The sequence below is a fragment of the Adiantum capillus-veneris genome, chromosome 15, assembly GCF_014529385.1.
Source record: "Adiantum capillus-veneris isolate H3 chromosome 15, ASM1452938v2, whole genome shotgun sequence".
Taxonomy (NCBI): domain Eukaryota; kingdom Viridiplantae; phylum Streptophyta; class Polypodiopsida; order Polypodiales; family Pteridaceae; genus Adiantum; species Adiantum capillus-veneris.
The window spans coordinates 15,073,923-15,093,238 of record NC_140945.1 but is presented as its reverse complement, the minus strand read 5'-3'; the positions used below and the strand labels follow the sequence as shown (position 1 = coordinate 15,093,238).

The window sequence follows — 19,316 nt, the reverse complement described above, 5'->3', positions numbered from 1 at the left end:
AGACCAAGCAATAGGCTTTAGGCACCTTATGAGGGCAACATGGAGAGGAACTTGACATGTGTCCCTGTTGCTTCTTTAGGCAAGGCTTGACTTGTGTGAGGGTGTGTGTGTTCTCTCTCGAGCTCCTACAATGAGGGCTCCCCCCCCCCTTGAGTAGGGATCTTGTTGAATTCTTTGGAACACCTTGAGCCCACCGATCAAAGAGCAGGAAGAAATAATGTACACAAGCTCTAAAACACCAATCTTAGCTTTGGTGTGGTAGAAACTATACTTAGGTTGAGCTCTAGGATTTTAAATACACATTCTACATAATAGACTCCCATCACATCAAAGAAAGCATAGTTCTCACAAATAGTCTAGATGAACATCTTGTTTGGAAAACAACCAAGAGCGTTAACAACAGCAATAGGGACAGTGTGTGAAGCATCTCAAGTCTATGCAAAAAAGACACAACTATTTGTGGCAAAAAAAAGGTAAAATCAAATCAATGAACATTGAATTAGATCAACTTCACAAGTCACTTTTACCTTCAACAAGTCTCCATCAAACTTCATATGAAGCATCTACATCAAAAGCCAAATCATTGACAACACAATGATAACAAAGCAAAAAATTTATCAAGAAAAATTCCATTAGAATAAAGCCTCCAAAGAAAGCCAAAAGGAGTCAACTAGGTGTTGGTATCCAAAGATCACATTAAAGACAATGGTCCAATTTAGATACAGTCACAAGAACAACTCAACAACCAATGGTTACAGGGTGGGTAGCATCTCATGACTCAATCATTGCTCTAGGATACTTTCAGGGAAACACTAACGTCTGGGACAACAAACCAAAGGTAACAACGTGGAAATACTCATCCCTAGACAGAACATTTAGCAAAGAGCGAGCTGAGCTATCAGTGCAAGACAGACACCTCAATCAGGAGAAAGAACAATCACAAAAGGCCAAAGAAAATACCTTCAAAGAAACATGCGATGTGACAAATATTGGTATCAAATTCAGAACTCCACCAAATTACCAACCAAAGGCAAGTGAAGGAACGGATGACTTTAATCAAGCTGCTTGAAGCACAAGGATTCTATAAGGGTAAGACTCAAATATGGTTACCTAAAGTAGTAGGTCAACTTGGAACCACTTAGAACAGTCATGTAGCACAAGGATCCAACCAAAGGCAACCAACCACAATAAAGGGTAGCAAAACTTCTAGTTGGATCCCTCATCATGTACTACATAAGAAAGGGGTTTACAATAGTAATAGCTGCATATGGATACCAAAGCTAGGGACCATCAAGAAAATGGGACAAATGGAAAAATAGAGTCACACAAGGACCAAGGACAAAGTGGATTCCCAAACCGCTTTTGGAAACTCAGTCATCACAGAGAACCAACCCACATCTACAACCTCTTTTCAAAAAAAATAAGGCAAATGTGCAACAAGGAACAATCCTTAAAAGGTCAACAAGTTTCAAAACAGCTTCATCAACCCATGATGCAACCTTATAACTTGTTACACAAGACGTTACGGGGTCAATCTAGATGATTGGTACTTTTTCATCTTTAATTTCATAAAAATCCACTGCCATTGCATCTTGTAGAAGGCGAGAACTACCTCTAGCAGGACTTGCGGACATTTAGAGCTTCCAAAAGCAGTAACCAACGAGTTACCACAGTAATTGATAGTGCACAATCAATTAGACACCAATCCATCAGCCTATAAATAGGATCCACTATTCATTTCTAGGGACTTTTGACTCTTGGGGTTTTTATAACTCTTGTGACTTATGCGTCACTTTGTAATCATCTTGTAATGACATTTTGTATGGTTGTGCTCCCTCTCTTTCTGTAATTCCAAAGCCATTTACTAGCATACTTGATGCTCACCAATTGTACACTGACTATTTTGAATACAATTCCAGTTTCAGTTTCAGTCACAGTACTGTGTCTTGTACTTTCATTTTCCAGTTCTGTCTTTCAGTAGCCTGAAATGCTATCTGAATTCTTTGAATCTGACATCTCTGACTCTAAGTACCAGCCTGGAGTAGCTATCTAAACACATCCAACTCATTCCATTTTGGCAATCACGGGTGGTTTGAGCTAAGTTCCTCTAGGACAGGTTAATTACCTCCCAGTTGTTGGGGTGTAGGCCAGGTGGCCATGTGAACCACCCCTAACTTCATTTTCTCTATAATGAATATAGGTAGAGAAAGTGAGTGGACTTTTGCACTCTCACTTTCTACTCCACTAACCAAGCAGTTGTCTGTTCTTCTCCTTCTTCCCCAATTCCCCCTCATAGACTCTCCCTTGCTAGTGCACCTACACACGCATGCACACACACTCTACAACTTGTATCAAAGCAAGGAAATGAGAAGCAATAACCAAGATTGGCATAGTGTGTGTGTTCACACACACACACACACACACACACACACACACACACACACACACACACACACACACACACACACACACACACACTAAATTGAGCTACAATTAAACAGGTAGTGTTGGGAAAGCAAGAAACAAGAAAATCGAAAGGCTTGCAATGCTAGCAATTAGGCAGCCTGGTGGAAATCGGACTGCAGCTCACGAGGAGAGTCGGGTAGTAGATTCAAAGGGGGAATTTTTCATTGAGATTGAGCTTGAGCTGAGGTAGTGAGTTCAACTTCTTGCAAGAGCTTGGAGTATTGAGCAAAACAATTGGTGAGAATCAAGCAGGGGTCAATAACACTGGAGAAAAGTTTGAATCTGTAGTGCCATCTGCAACAGATTAAATTCGGCATCTTAGTTGGCAACCAACAGTGAGCAAGGGGGAAATTGGAAAAGCTTGTGAGATTGGAAAAATTTCAAAACAGCAAATCGAGCAACCTTGGCAGCACTGGTAGATTGCAAGAAAGCTGTCTAGAGGGGGAAATAGGCCATTGCCTATTGAACTCGAGCAAGGGAAAATAGGACAGTGTTCAACAAAAAAAAACAATCAATAGGCATCATAAGGCTTGCAGGGGAGTCGAACCACTTGGTTTAGGCAACAAAGAAATTGCAGCAAGTCGACGAAGGCAGCGCTGGCAGAAAAACAAGCTTCAGCTCCACAATTGAGGGGAATCATTGGACGAGCAGCTCGGCATAGAGAAGTGCATCAATTCTCGGCATTAGAATTATGCGGTGGTGGTGCACGCACACACACACGCACACGCACGCACGCACACACACACACACACACACACACACACACACACACACACACACACACACACACACACACACACACACACACACACACACACACACAGTCTGACATGGCTCGATAGAGAGATCAAAAGAAGCCATAAGTTGATTTGAATTTCTCTGAAAGGGTGTGTTCACACACACTCAAGATCAAGAAAGCCAATAATGTTGTACAATATCCTGAATAAATATCAATGTACCAACAATTTAGTGTGCGTTGGATATTTATGGGATTGACAGCGATGACAAGCGGCTGATGTTGCCTTGTACCTGACTTCCCACAATGTCAAGATGTGTTCTATGTTAAGTATGGAGCTAATTTATCCCTTGTAATTTTTTGTATTGAAAACGCACATTTGTAAGGCCCCCATTATGAGGAGAAGCCATTGTGCGTGAAGAAAAATCACTCACCGAAGACCAAAATTTTCACGACTAGCAGTCTCGAGCAAAGCAACCGAAAAGTGGTCGAAAAACGGTCTATCGTTTGGCCGGGGGCCGATGGTCGGAAGTCAATGGCCGGTGGCCAATTTCAAAGGCGGACTTGTCTTCTCAAGGGCGGCCACACATGGGCGGATTGGAGGATCCATTTCGATTTGTCTACACAAGGGCAGCTACAGAGGGCTGCCTCTCATGAGAGAGGGTAGCCCTTTTGGCCTATAAAAGGAGGCCATTTCTAAACACATTTTGGAGTGTGAAGTTGATGCAACAAGGTGGGTGTGAGGTGGTGAGAGTGAAGCAAGGCGGGAGCTCTATTAAGGGTATAATCCCTTTGTAACCTACTTCTTATTTGAAGTACTAAAACCATTGAGTGGATGCTTTACTTGGATGTAGCCCACATTGGGTGAACCACGTATATCGTGCGCTCTCTCTCTCTCTCTCTCTCTCTCTCTCTCTCTCTCTCTTTACTCTATAATCTCCTGTGTGTGAAAATATGTCTCTCTCCATTAAGTAAGCTACTCAAATATCTATTTAGCTACATCTTATTTCATAACGACTGGTATCAGAGCAAGATTTGCTCGTAGCTAAAGTATCTCAAGGAAAGGATTCCTTGAATTGAGTGGGAGTAATGGCAGAGGAAGGGAATCTCAAGATCGAGAAGTTCAACGGCAAAAACTACCAATATTGGAAGATGCAGATTGAAGACTATCCCTACCAGAAGGACCTTTATTTGCCACTAGACGGTCTTGCAAAGAAGCCTGCAATAATGGCAGACAAAGCATGGATTGTTCTTGACCAGGTATTAGGAACTATCCGGCTAAGCTTGGTGTCAACGGTGGCCTTCAACGTTTTAAAGATGAAGACCACGGAGGACTTGATGAAGTCACTTGATGGCCTCTACGAGAAACCATCAGCATCCAATAAGGTATTTCTCATGAAGCGCTTGTTCAATCTAAAGATGACAGAGAATGGTTCAGTTGCAGAACACCTAAATGACTTTAACACCAACACAAGTAAACTTCAATCGATGAAAATCAATTTTGATGATGAAGTGTGAGCTCTCCTTATACTATCATCTCTATCAAATAGTTGGGACAGCCTTGTGATGGCTGTAAGTAATTCTATCTCTGGCACAAATACTCTTAAGTTTGATGATGTTGTGGGTGTTCTCCTAAGCGAGGAAATGTGAAGGAGAAGCATAGGAGAATCATCATGTGTTGCACTATCAATGGAAACAAGAGGAAGGCCTAAGGAGAGGTTCGAAAACCAAAAGGGTCGTGATCACTCACGACGGAGCAAGTCACGCACAAAGTCCGTTCTTGAATGTTGGAACTGTGGTAAGAAGGATTGCTGGTCCAAGAGAAAAGAGTTGGAGTCTCAAGACAACAAGACAACATCGGAGGCCAATGTGGCAGGTAAAGTAGAGTACATTGGCAGGTAAAGTAGAGTAAGATGCTCTAATTCTCTCACTAGACAACGTGTCTAATTCCTGGATAGTAGATTATGGGGCTTCATTCCATGCGACACCACACAAGCAACATTTTCAAGATTACATCAAAGGTAATTTTGGGTATGTATACTTGGGAGATGATGAAGCTTGTGAAATTGTTGGCAAAGGTACATTTTGTGTCAAAACTGCTAACGGAAATGAATGGAAGCTTAAATATGTTAGGCATGTTCCTTCTCTTCGCAAGAATTTGATCTCTACAGGACAATTGGACGATGAAGGTCACAACATTGCATTTGGAAACAAACAGTGGAAGATCTCAAAGGGATCTTTGGTGGTTGGTACACTATACCTTTGTACTATCAGCTCAATATCTTCAGCTTGTGCAACAACTACAGAAGTCGACAGTGCGGTGTGGCACTACCGGCTTGGGCATATGAGTGCCAAAGGAATGCAAATCCTTCAAACAAAGAAGCTTCTACCAGGTTTGAAAGAAGTGACTTGGAGTTCTATGGAGATTGTGTTTATGGGAAACAAAAGAGGATAAAATTTCAAAAATCAGGAAATGAAAAAAAAAAAAAAAACTTGAGCTGGTTCATTCTGATGTTTAGGGTCCTTCAAGTACATCATCACTTGGTGGCTCATTGTACTATTATGTAACATTCATAGATGATGTGACTAGGAAAACATGGGCTTATGTAATGAAGAATAAATTTGATGTGTTTTCCATATTTTAAAGGTGGAAAGCCTTTGTGGAGAATGAAACAAGTACCAAGGTTAAATGTCTCACATCCGATAATGGAGGCAAATATTGCAGCCAAGCTTTTGAAAGATTTTGTGCTAGCAATGGCATTCGGAGGCAAAAGACAACCCAAGGACACCTCAACAAAATGGGATTTTGGAAAGGATGAACATTACAATCATGGAGTGAGCACGAAGCATGCAGCTACATGCAGGCCTACCGCTTGAGCTTTGGGCGGAAGCAGTAAGTACATTTGTGTACTTAATCAATCGATCATTCTCAATAGCATTGGATGGGGGAGTTCCAAATGAGGCATGGACAGGTAAACCGGTGAACTATTCATTTCTCAAAGTGTTTAGGTGCGAGGCTTTCATAAACATAGATAGAAGCCTAAGGTCAAAGCTAGACGCAAAGTGTTTCTTCATCGACTATGGAGAAGGTGACTTTGGGTATTGCCTATGGAATTCTGAAGATGGTAAAATCTTTAGGAGTAGGGATGTAATTTCTAATGAAAAAAATATGTATAAAGATTACTTGGAAAGAAAACAAACAAAAGAAAAAGGTAATGAGTACATGGAGCTTGAGGACGGTGAAGACTCAAGAAGTGCAAATGGTGATAACGTACAACAACGTAGACCAAATGAGGAGCCTCAACCTATTCCTTGAAGATCTACAAGAGCAAGTAGACCTCCATAAAGGTTTATTCCTTCCTTCAACAATCTCTTGATCTCAGATTCTGGAGAGCCAGAATCATATGAGGAAGCTATGCACACAAATCCAAAAAACAATGGTTAAAGAGCATGCAAGTGGAGATGGAGTCATTACATCACAACCAAACATGGGAGTTGGTTGAGTTGCCTAAAGGTAAGCGGGCACTTCAAAACAAATGGGTGTACAAGCTGAAGGAAGAAGAAGGTGGGGAAGAAAAGGTACAAGTCTAAGCTTGTGGTAAAAGGGTTTTCTCAAAAGAAAGGTATTGACTTCAATGAAATATTTTTTCTTGTTGTAAAAATGAACTCAATTAGGCTTGTCTTAAGCCTTGTGGCTGCTCGAGATTTAAATCTTGAGCAAATGGATGTAAATACAGCATTCCCTCACGGTGACTTAGAGGAGAAAATTTACATGCTTCAACCAAAGGGGTATGAAGTAAAAGATAAGGAGAAAATGGTTTGCAAATTAAAGAGAAGCTTGTATGGAAAAACTTCAAGTACGACTGTCTTGTACAAAGCATCAAGACAGTCGTACTTGAAGTTTGATCGATGGATGTTGGATCATGGATTCACAAGATGCAACTCAGATCACTGTGTCTACACAAAGAATTTGGGAGATGGGAAGTTCATCATCCTACTGTTGTATGTTGATTACATGCTGATTGCAAGTGCTAACATGCAGGACATCAAAGACCTAAAAGAGGAGATGTCTAAATCTTTTTCAATGAAAGATTTAGATGTTGCAAAGAGGATACTTGGTATGAATATATCAAGAGACAGGATGAAGAAGACAATGAAGCTATCTCAAGAGGATACATCAAGAAGGTACTAGAAAGGTTTTCAATGCAAAATGCAAAAACGGTTTCTACACCTTTGGCTGGTCACTTTAAACTTACCAAGGATATGTGTCCATGTTAGAATTAGGGTTGCAGAGAAACACACACAGCTTGGAGAAGAGGAAGAAGCTCAAGGCACACAATGGAGAGTGTATTACTTAGTGTGCAATGGAAAGATAGATAGCCCTAGAGTGATGGGCGTATATACAATGCACCGGGGAAAAAACCTCCTAAAGAGGGAAAAAATGCCCCGGCAGTCCTAGTGTGTTCACACACATCACTACCACATGTATATGGTAACAAATCCCCCCTCGAGTGATGCGGTGAACGAGAGCTGGCACATGAGTAAAGGGAAGTGCCATGCCCTAAGGACATGATCAATCCACAAAGGGGAGTAAGCCCAAAGCTTTGCAGAAAGCTTCAAGCTTCCCACGAGACAATGCATTTGTGAAAAGATCTGCAAGGTTGTCCTGTGTTGGCACATAAGCCAAGCTGATCTCTCCTGCTGAGAGCCTCTCCCTGACATAGTGGTAATGCACCTCAATGTGCTTTGTGCGAGCATGAAAAATTGGGTTCCTCGCAACTGCCAATGCGCTCTGACTGTCAGTGTAGATAGTGTTGGCAGTGTCCTGTCCAACACCCAAATCAGCCATAAGGCGTCTGAGCCATACACACTCAACCGTAGTTGTGAAGACTGCCCTGTACTCAACCTCACAACTCGAAGTGGCCACAGTAGGTTGCTTCTTGCTCAACCATGATATACATGAACTGCCAAGCATGACAAAAACCACTTGTGGACACTCGTGTGTCAAAACAACCAGCCCAATCTGAGTCCGAAAAAGCATGTAAATCTGGCAGCAATGATCCCCCCTTGGGATAAAACAAGCCAAGATGTAAAGTGCCACTAAGGTAGCGGAAAATCCTCTTGACAGCGTGCCAATGCTTAGACCCTGGGCTGTGCATAAATCTGCTGACCTGTGAGACTGCAAACTGAATATCTGGCCTCGTGTTGCATACATAAATGAGGCATCCAACAACAGTTTGGTAAAGAGTGACATCAGCAGGATCGCCAGCATCATGTAGACTCAACTTCAAACCTGTTTCCATGGGAGTGGCAATAGGTTTGCAATCCTCAAGTCCAAACTTACATCGCAATGTTTCTATGTAACTTTTCTGACACAAGGCAATACCACCATCACACTGCTTAAACTGTATACCCAAGTAACGATGCAACAACCCCAAATATTTCATCTTGAAAGTAGCATTCAAATCAGCCTTAAATTCAGCAATATGTCTCTCATTTGGTCCAGTGATCAACAAATCATCGACATACAAAACCACAATGAGAAATACATCATCCTCACGCTTTACATACAATGTGCTTTCTGTTGGACTGTTACGAAAGCCTCGTTTAACCAAATGAGTGTCAACTTTCTTATACCAAGCACGAGGAGATTGCTTCAACCCATACAAAGCCTTCTTACATCTGCACACTTTGTCCTCTTGTCCTTTTATGACAAAACCGCGAGGCTGCGTTACATAAACTTCTTCAAATATGTCACCATTCAAGAAAGCATTAACAATGTCTGATTGATGTACATCCCAACCAAAATGAGCTGCCAATGCACATAGAAAACGCACAGTATTCATACGACAAGTGGGAGCAAAAGTCTCTTCATAATCTATGCCTTTTTGTTGTGCATAACCCTTTGCAACAAGTCGAGCCTTATGGTGATCGATCTCACCATCCGGCTTGCGTTTCAACTTGTAAACCCACTTCGTACCAATGGTCTTTTTGCCAGGAGGCAAATCACATAAAGTCCATGTGTCATTTTCTATAATTGCATCATATTCTGATTGCATGGCAGCCATCCAATTTTTTGAATTCTGTGCTTCATCAAAAGACAGAGGCTCCTCAACATCATGTAAACTAGACACAGCCAAAGCATAATAGTCTGATGCATAAGATGCATGGTGAGAGCATGAACGAGTACGACTAGACAAAGGTGCATCCAATTTATTGTCACGCAAAGTGTGCACCAGCCATTTTGGCATACCTCTAGCCTGCTCATTTTCAGCCCTTTCCTCATCAAGTACATCATGTAAATCTGCATCAGTAAAATAGGCTGATCTGTAACATTTTCAGAAACCCCCATAGGCTGTACATTTGCCTCATTGGAACTTACATTCGTATTTCCACCACTAAAAAGAGGCAACAAAGTGTCATAAATGTCCTTTGAGCTTACATTACTGTCTCTAGTACATGACAACAAGGGCTGAACAGAATCTTCCACAAACACTACATCCCGTGAAACTAGAATACGTTTTGTTTGCGGATGATACAACCTGTAACCTTTGCTTTCATCACTATAACCAACAAAAATACATTTGACAGCCTTATCATCCAATTTTCTGCGCTGCACTTGTGGCACCAAAGCATATGCCAAACAACCAAAAACACGCATGTGCTCAATAGAAGGCTTTCTATCATGCCATGCTTCATATGGAGTAATAGACTGGAAAGCTTCCGTAGGACACCTGTTAAGTACATAAGTGGCACACATGATGGCCTCAAGCCAAAAGAATGCGGCAAAGCTTGACTTTTGACCATACATCGTGCCATTTCCGTCAGTGACCTGTTTTTCCTCTCAGCAACACCATTTTGCTGAGGTGTATAAGGCACTGTACATTGGTGTTTTATCCCACGACTAGCCAGAAATGCATTAAATTCATGAGACATATACTCCCCCCCCCGATCTGAACGGAGGGTGCCCATAGTACATTTCGAGACATTTTCAGCCATAGCCACAAATTGTTTGAAGCACATAAAAACTTCGGACTTCGCTTTAAGCGGAAATACCCATGCATGCCTGGAGTAATCATCAATGAAAGTCACGAAGTACAGGTAATTGCCCAAGGGCGGAGTTTGCATGGGCCCACAAACATCACTATGCACAAGCTGCACCCTGCATGTGGCCCGAACTGAACCATCCTTTGGAAATTTAGAACGCTGCATCTTACCCAAAATACAGCCTTCACAAACATGTTTGACAGGTGCTTCAAGAGGCGGCAAAGAAGCAACCATATCAGATTTCTGCAAATGCAGCAAACTGACAAAATTCAGATGACCAAAACGTGCATGCCAAAGTTTTGCATCTGAAATAGCCCTTGAATCTGCAACAGCATTTGAAATTTTTTTTCCACACTTGTCATACAAAGTGAGCTTATACAGCCCACGGCACAAAAGGCCAGATGCAACAATTTCATCACCAAAACTGAGATCATGAACTGTACATCTGTCATCCACAAATTTGACTACAAGTCCAAGTCTAGCAAGTGCGGATACAGACAAGAGATTCTTCTTGATCCCAGATACATAAAGTGAATCAACAAGTGTGGAGGAGCTGCCATTAGCAGCAGTGAGCACAATCTTCCCTGAACTGGATAAGAAGCGTTGTTGGCACAAGTGACTGAATTCCCATGAGGGACAGACTTGAGAGAGATAAACAATTCACAATGTGAGGTAATGTGCTTTGTAGCACCACTGTCGAAATACCACACATGTGAATCTGCAGCAACTGACAAGCATGCATCATGGACAGCAGGATTGTAAGTGCACTCTGCGCTAAAGCCCATTCTGCATCAACATCAGCAACACAGTCTCCTTTCACAGAAGACTCAACAATGGTTGCATTTGTAGTGGAACGAACTTTTGCAGTGGAACCACCCTCTTTCTTCTTAGCCTCTTTGGCCTTCAATTTATGACATGACTTGATCAAGTGATTATTGGCTTTACAATAATGGCAACGCATCTTCCTTATCACCAGAATTTCCAGACGAATTGCTGCCAGCAGAAGCATTAGGAACATAATTTTTGCCCTTCGCAGCAGAACCATAAGAAGTGGCTGCATTGCTGTTACCACCCTTTCTTTGAGAAGCAATAAAAGCCTGTTCAACTGCACGCTGCCTAGTCCTGTTTTTTCTGGAAAGTGACTCTTGCAACAGCAATGTGCATAATGCATCAAACTTGACAACTTCTGGATTTCCTTGGGTCATAAGTCTCCAAGTACTAGCAAAAGTCTGGTAGGCATCTGGTAAGGCATCAAGAACAGTCTGCACAAGGGAACTGTCTAAAATGACTTCACCTGCAGAAATAAGTTGCTCATTGATATCCTTGACACTCGCAAGGAAAGTATCCATATCATCTTCCTCATGCATAATCTTCGACTCCAGCACTTTACGCAGCAAAGCAATTTTAGCCTCATTGCGACTTGCATAAAGACCAGCCAATATATCCCAAGCCTGTTTTGCAGATTTCGCTACGGATGTGAGGAACAATGGTGCGCTTCACAGACAACGCAATCAATGCATGAGCCTGCGCATCCTTAACATCCCAACGAGCTTGTTCTGCCATAGGCAAAACAACTCTATCGGCAGCAATCCTTGCAGCAAGACCTGCAACATCCTCAACATCGCCTACATCCTCAGAACCAGGACGTACATCAATGCCCTGCACAATGTCCAGATGCCCTTTGACACAAGAACATGTTGCATCATATAAGCCCACATAGGGTAGTTGTCCCCATCCAACCTGTCCTCAGCAGCAAACATCTTGAACACATCTGTGTTGTTGTTGTCAGCCATGGTAAATGCTGCACCTGATGTGAAAATTGCTCGAAAATAGGAGAAACAGAGCGGGAACAACACGTGCTATATAGCACAAACCGTAGAAGACTATAAGGCACTTGTTATGCAGAAAACGGCACTGACCAAAATTCTGCACAAAATGACGAAATAGCCTGTGCAGTACTGCCTGTAGTGGAGACGGAGGCCGAAATGAGCCCAAATAAAAAATCCGAGCGAACGCTAGCCCAAGCTCACTGAAATCGGAGAAAGTGAGCAGGCGTGTACTGGAGTAGCTGGCGACTAAGCCCAGGAGGACGCAACCTGCTCTGATACCAATTGTTGGAATTAGGGTTGCAGAGAAACACACACATCTTGGAGAAGAGGAAGAAGCTCAAGGCACACAATGAAGAGTGTATTACTTAGTATGCAATGGAAAGATAGATAGCCCTAGAGTGATGGGCGTATATACAATGCACGGGGGGAAAAACCTCCTAAAGAGGGAAAAAATTAGTCTCTAAGTGGGAGATTGTTAAGTATGGAGCCTGGTTTACCCCTTGTAATTTTCTATATTAAAAATGCACATTTGGAAGGCCCCCATTATGAGGAGAAGCCATCGTGCGTGAAGAAAAATCAGTCACCAAAAACCAAAAATTTCAAGTCGAAATATTCCTTTTCGCCAAAATATTATGGCTGGACGGCAACCGAAAAGTGATCAAAAAACAGCCGGCCAGTTGGCCGGTGGCCGGTGGCTGATTTCAAAGGCGGACTTGTCTTCTCAAGGGCGGCCACACATGGACGGATTGGAGGGTCCATTTGGACTTGTCTACACAAGGGCGGCTACACACGGCTGCCTCTCACGAGAGAGGGCAGCCCTTTTGGCCTATAAAAGGAGGCCATTTCTACACACATTTTGGAGTGTTAAGTTGATGCAACAAAGTGGGTGTGAGGTGGTGAGAGTGAAGCAAAGCGGGAGCTCTATTAAGGGTATAATCCTTTTATAACCTACTTCTTGTTTGAAGTACTAAAGCCATGAGTAGCTGCTTTCCTGTGGATGTAGCCCACATTGGGTGAACCACGTATATCATGTGCTCTTTCTCTCTCTCTCTCTCTCTCTCTCTCTCTCTCTCTCTCTCTACTCTATGATCTCTTGTGTGTGAAAATATGTCTCTCTCCATTAAGTAAGCTACTCAACTAGTTTGCCTTGATTGACTCACTGTGCAAATGGTGAGAAGTAAAATAGCGATAGTGGTGTGGATTTTACCGCCTGGCATAGCTCGTGATGATGGCTCCATAGTATCTCTCCTCGAAGCTTTCGCCAAAAGCTCTATGACCTCGCATCACAAATGAGTTTTTGCATGAAAAGATGTATGAATGTAAACAGTTTCACATTATAATAAAAACAAAATGAGATGCATTTCGTGCATTTATGATGCTCGTGCCCATAAAAAAAAGAAAAAACCATACATATGTATGGTGTGGAGTTTGCATCGTTCTCCACATTTATAATAATACCGTAGGGAACGTGCCCTTCCTCCGCCACTTTTATCCCCTTCAGTGTTGAAAGAGGACTTATGCTTCTCCTCCAGTGTTGGAGGGACTTTCTTATTGTAAAAATACTACAGCTTTACAAGGAAGAACTCACTATCGATGTTTTATGAAGACATGTATTATTCCACGTTGCCTTGTCGTGACGTATTGTCTGTATGTTCCCTTGTTGGGACATCAAAAATTATTCAGCCTTTGTCACCTTCATCTACAATCTTTTGAATAAAAAATGATGTAAATTTATTGCTTAAATGTGTACATGATTTAATGTAAGTACTTTTGAGATCACACAAATGAAACCAAAATACGGAATATAAGTGTACCTTTGGTATTGGTCGTACGGATCAACACACAATCTTGGATGGAGCCGCTTCTAGACCTTCCTTGCATTGTTCCGCCACCTTCCCACGAGTATACATTCTACCATCGTCATCCTGCGACTTCTGCAAACATATCGATTGATGTTGAGTCCGTCGTATCGTTCGTCGGTAGGGTCCCATGCACACATACGCAAATTCGTATTCTTTGGGGCACCCCATTTGACATACATATTGATCAAAATACGGCCAAACATGACATCTTTCTCCAAGATTCCTTGCTTCGCATCTGCTGAAAACAGCCTAGAGCTTTCTGGCGCTGCCCTTTTGGAGCAAATCTTGCAATCATGAGGGAGGCCATCACTTCGAATATGCTGAAAACAGACCAAAGCTAAGAAGCTTTTCAAGAAGTTCTGGTGCTCTTTGAAGTGTAAGTGTGGCTCTCTACTACATGAGCTGTAGGTTTGCTCTTTTGCTTCCTCGTGTTGAATGTTGTTTTATCCCAATGCCAATGTAGCGGGGTGATCTGACAGGCATGCGTATGCAACAAGTATGATGTTATGACTCCAACAAGGCCCTCCTCCCTTCTGCTTACTACTTGCTAGCATGTCAACATATTTAAGTTTTTTTATAGCCTCGTTGACAGTACATATGGAATGAAGTTCGAGAAAGCCATGGAGAGAGAGACAAGATGTTGTTGGAGAAGAATGCCTCGAAGTATATCAAAAGAAAGTTGACCAAGCAAGCCACTCCAGGGCTCCCTTGCATTAGTTGAGTGAATGGTGAGAGATACGCTCGCTTTGCATCCACTGAAAATAGCCTAGAGCTTTTTGTCCCTGCTCTTGTTGCGCATATCCCGTAATCAGTGCGTTCCAAGAGATGACATTCCGGACAAGAAGCTCCTCAAGCACTTTTTATGCTTTTTGAAGCGTACCACATTTGACATACATATCAACCAAGGGAGTGCCAACCATAACCTCTATTTTCAAAAGCCTCAGACAAACAAAGAAATTGTAAATTTTTGTGCCCATATCAACATCTTACGTAGAGCCACATGCCTTCAAGATGAATATGTAGGTGATTGTATCTGGACAAAGGCTCTCACTATGCATCTGCTGAAAACATCCTAGAGCTTTCTAGACCTACTCCTGTTGTGCATATCTCACAACCAATGCATTCCAAGAGATGTTGTTCCAAACAAAAAGCTCCTCGAGCACTAATTGTGATTTCTCAAGTGCACCACATTTGGCATACACATCGACCAAGGGAGTGTCAACATGGTATCTCTTTTCAATAGCATTTGAGTAACAATATCATCATGAATTTTTGTGTCCATATCAGCATCTTGCGTAGAACTACATGCCTTTAAGATATACACGTAGGCGATTGCATCTGGAGATAGCTCTCGCTTCACATCTGCTGAAAACAGTCCACATGTCCTCTTATGCATTTTAAGAGATGCCACTCCAAACAGTAAGCTCCTCAAGCACTTTTTGTGCTTTCTAAAGTGCACCACAGTTGGTATACATGCCAAGACAGTGCCAAGTACCTCATTATTTTTCGACAACCTCTGGCTAACAATATCATCGTGAATTCTTTTGCCCATATCAGCATCTGCATAATGCCACCTGCCTTGAAGATACAAGCGTAGGTGATTGCATTTAGGAGAGCTGCCCTCTCTTTGCATCTGCTGAAAACAGCCCAGTGCTAGGACCCTGTTTGGCATATCCAGCATTCCACAAGATGACATCCCGCATAGTAAGCTCGTCAAAGACTTGTTGGGCATTGACAGGAGCATGATGCGAGATGCCTTCAACCCACACGTGTAGGTGATTGCATTCGGAGCTTGAGGCCCTCTCTTCGCATATGCTGAAAATAGTCCAGAGGTTCCTGGCCCTACCCCTGTTGGGCATATCCCACAATCAATGCACTCGAAGAGACAAGATTCTGGAGAGGAAGCTAGTTCAACCATTGCTGATATACTCTCTCTCCCCGACTGCGGTGTGCTCTCACTAGCAAGATCATCGTAAACTCTTTTGCCCATACCAACATCTTGCATGATGCCAGATGCCTTCAAGCTGCACGTGTAGGTGATTGCATCCAGAGCTGGATGCTTTCAAGCTGCAGTAGTCAGTCCAAAGCATTGCGGTCATATTCATGCAAGATGCCTTCAAGCTACACGTGTAGGTGATTGCATCCGGAGCTGGAGGCTTTCAAGCTGCAGCAGAAAACAGTCCAGAGCTTTGCGGTCTCGATTATATCTCTCTTCTCGGTTACGGTATGCATTTGAGTAACAATATCATCGTGAATTTATGTGTCCATATTAGCATCTTGCGTAGAGCAACATGGCTTTAAGATATACACGTAGGCGATCGCGTATGGAGATAGATCTCGCTTCACATCTGCTGAAAACAGTCCACAGCTTCCTAGCCCTGGTCCTCTTGTGCATATCCTACATTCATTGCATTCCAAGAGATGCCGCTCCAAACAGTAAGCTTCTCAAGCACTTTTTGTGCTTTCTCAAGTGCACCACATTTGGTATACATGCCAAGACAGTGCGAAGTACCTCGTTTTTTTTCGACAACCTCTGGATAACAATATCATCGTGAATTCTTTTGCCCATATCAGCATCTGCACAATGCCACATGCCTTGAAGATACAAGCATAGGTGATTGCATTTGGGAGAGCTTCCCACTCTTTGCATCTGCTGAAAACAGCCCAGCACTAGGACCCTGTTGGGCATATCTTGCAATAAATGCATTCCACAAGACGACATCCCGCATAGTAAGCTCGTCAAAGACTTGTTGGGATGCCTTCAAGCTGCACGTGTAGGTGATTGCATCTAGACCTTGAGACCCTCTCTTTGCATATTTTGAAAACAGTCTAGAGCTTTGCGGTCTCTCACTCTCTCTCTCTCTCTCTCTCTCTCTCTCTCTCTCTCTGCTCCATGCACCTGATTCTCTCTCTCTCTTCCCGGATACGGTATACATTTGAGTAACAATATCATTATGAATTTCTGTGTCCATATCAACATCTTGCGTAGGACTACATGCCTTTAAGATATACACGTAGGTGATTGCGTCTGGAGACAACTCTTGCTTCACATCTGCTGAAAACAGTTCACAGTTTCCTAGCCCTGGTCCTCTTGTGCATATCCTGCATTCAGTGCATTCCAAGAGATGCCCCTCCGAACAATAAGCTTCTCAAGTACTTTTTGTGCTTTCTCAAGTGCACCACATTTGGTATACATGCCAAGAGAGTGCCAAGTACCTTGTTTTCTTCCGACAACCTCTGGCTAACAATATCATCGTGAATTATTTTTCCCATATCAGCATATGCATAATTTCCGACAACCTCTGGCTAACAATATCATCGTGAATTGTTTTGCCCATATCGCCATCTACATAATGCCACATGCGATACAAGCGTAGGTGATTGCATTTGGGAGAGCTGTCCTCTTTTTGCATCTGCTGAAAACAACCAAGCGCTAGGACCCTGTTGGGCATATCTTGCAATCATTGCATTCCACAAGACGACATCCCGCATCGTAAGCTCGTCAAAGACTTGTTGGGCACTGACAGGAGCATGATGCGAGATGCCTTCAAGATTCACGTGTACGTGATTCTTGAGGCCCTCTCTTCGCATATGTTGAAAACAATCCAGAGGTTCCTGACCCTAGCCCTGTTGGGCGTATCCCACAATCAATGCACTCCAAGAGACAAGATTCTGTGTCCATATCAGCATCTTGCGTAGAACTACATGCCTTTAAGATATACACGTAGGTGATTGCGTCTGGAGATAGCTCTCACTTCACATATGCTGAAAACAGTTCACAGCTTCCTAGCCCTGGTCCTCTTGTGCATATCCTGCATTTAGTGCATTCCAAGCGATGCCGCTTCGAACAATAAGCTTCTCAAGCACTTTTTGTGCTTTCTCAAGTGCACCACATTTGGTATACATGCGAAGACAGTGCCAAGTACCTTGTTTTTTTCCGACAATCTCTGGCTAACAATATCATCATGAATTCTTTTGCCCATATCACCATCTACATAATGCCACATGCGATACAAGCGTAGGTGATTGCATTTGGGAGAGCTGTCCTCTCTTTGCATCTGCTGAAAACAACGAAGCGCTCGGACCCTGTTGGGCATATTTTGCAATCACTGCATTCCACAAGATGACATCCCGCATAGTAAGCTCATCAAAGACTTGTTGGGCACTGACAGGAGCATGATACGAGATGCCTTCAAGCTTCACGTGTAGGTGATTGCATCGGAGCTTGAGGCCCTCTCTTCGCATATGCTAAAAACAATCCAGAGGTTCCTGACCCTAGCCCTCTTGGGCGTATCCCATAATCAATGCACTCCAAGAGACAAGATTCCGGAGAGTCCGAGCGCTTGGTTGTTTTTTTGCCCATACCAACATCTTGCATGATGTGAGATGCCTTCAAGCTGCACGTGTAGGTGATTGCATCCAAAGCATAAAACAGTCCAGAGCTTTGCGATCTCTCTCTCTCTCTCTCTCTCTCTCTCTCTCTCTCTCTCTCTCTCTCTCTCTCTCTCTCTCTCTCTCTCTCTGGACCTGCCACACGCCTCGCGAAGAACATTGCTACCCTGTCCTCATCATCATCATCATCACCACTTCTGCCATGGCTGTGAGCTGGCCTATCTCATGATCCTTGCTTCGCATCTCCTGAAAATAGCGTAGGGGTGGAGTGCTGCTCTCGCTCAGATCGCCCACCTCCACATGCACGTAGTGCTCCAGACTGCAGTCCCTCTCTCTCTCTCTCTCTCTCTCTCTCTATACGGCCTGGAGTGAGCCAAAACGCTGTGAGCTAGTTCTCTCCGCCGGCCTGGGGTGAGCCAAAACGCAGCAGTGAGCCGGAACACTGTAGGGCGGAGGTGTGCAGTCCTTTATTTTCCTCTCCAATTTGGAGTCAGCCAAAATTACGATATGCAGCAATCCTCTCTCTCTCTCTCTCTCTCTACGCTAGGCAAGGAGTTTGGCTGGCCGCTTGTTTTTCAATCTCTTTTTTTTAAAACCATTCTCTCTGTCTCTCTCTTCATGGACCTGCCGCACGCCTCGCGAAGAACATTGCTACCCTGTCCTCATCTTCATCATCATCACCACTTCTGCCATGGCTATGAGCTGGCCCTGCTCACGATCCTTGCTTCGCATCTCCTGAAAATAGCGTAGGGGTGGAGTGCTGCTCTCGCTCAGATCGCCCACCTCCACATGCACGTAGTGCTCCAGACTGCAGTCCCTCTCTCTCTCTCTCTACGGCCTGGAGTGAGCCAAAACACTGTGAGCTAGTTCTCTCCAGCCTGGAGTGAGCCAAAATGCAGTAGTGAGCCGGAACGCTATAGGGTGGAGGTGCGCAGTCCTTTATTTTCCTCTCCGATTTGGAGTCAGCCAAAATTACAATATGCA

At 43.3% G+C, this 19,316-nt stretch overlaps 1 pseudogene; it reads right to left on the bottom strand.

The window, feature by feature from the left end:
• Window positions 1-16,406: 16,406 nt before the first annotated feature.
• LOC147440313 (uncharacterized) lies at window positions 16,407-17,194 on the bottom strand (annotated as a pseudogene).
• Window positions 17,195-19,316: the final 2,122 nt, after the last annotated feature.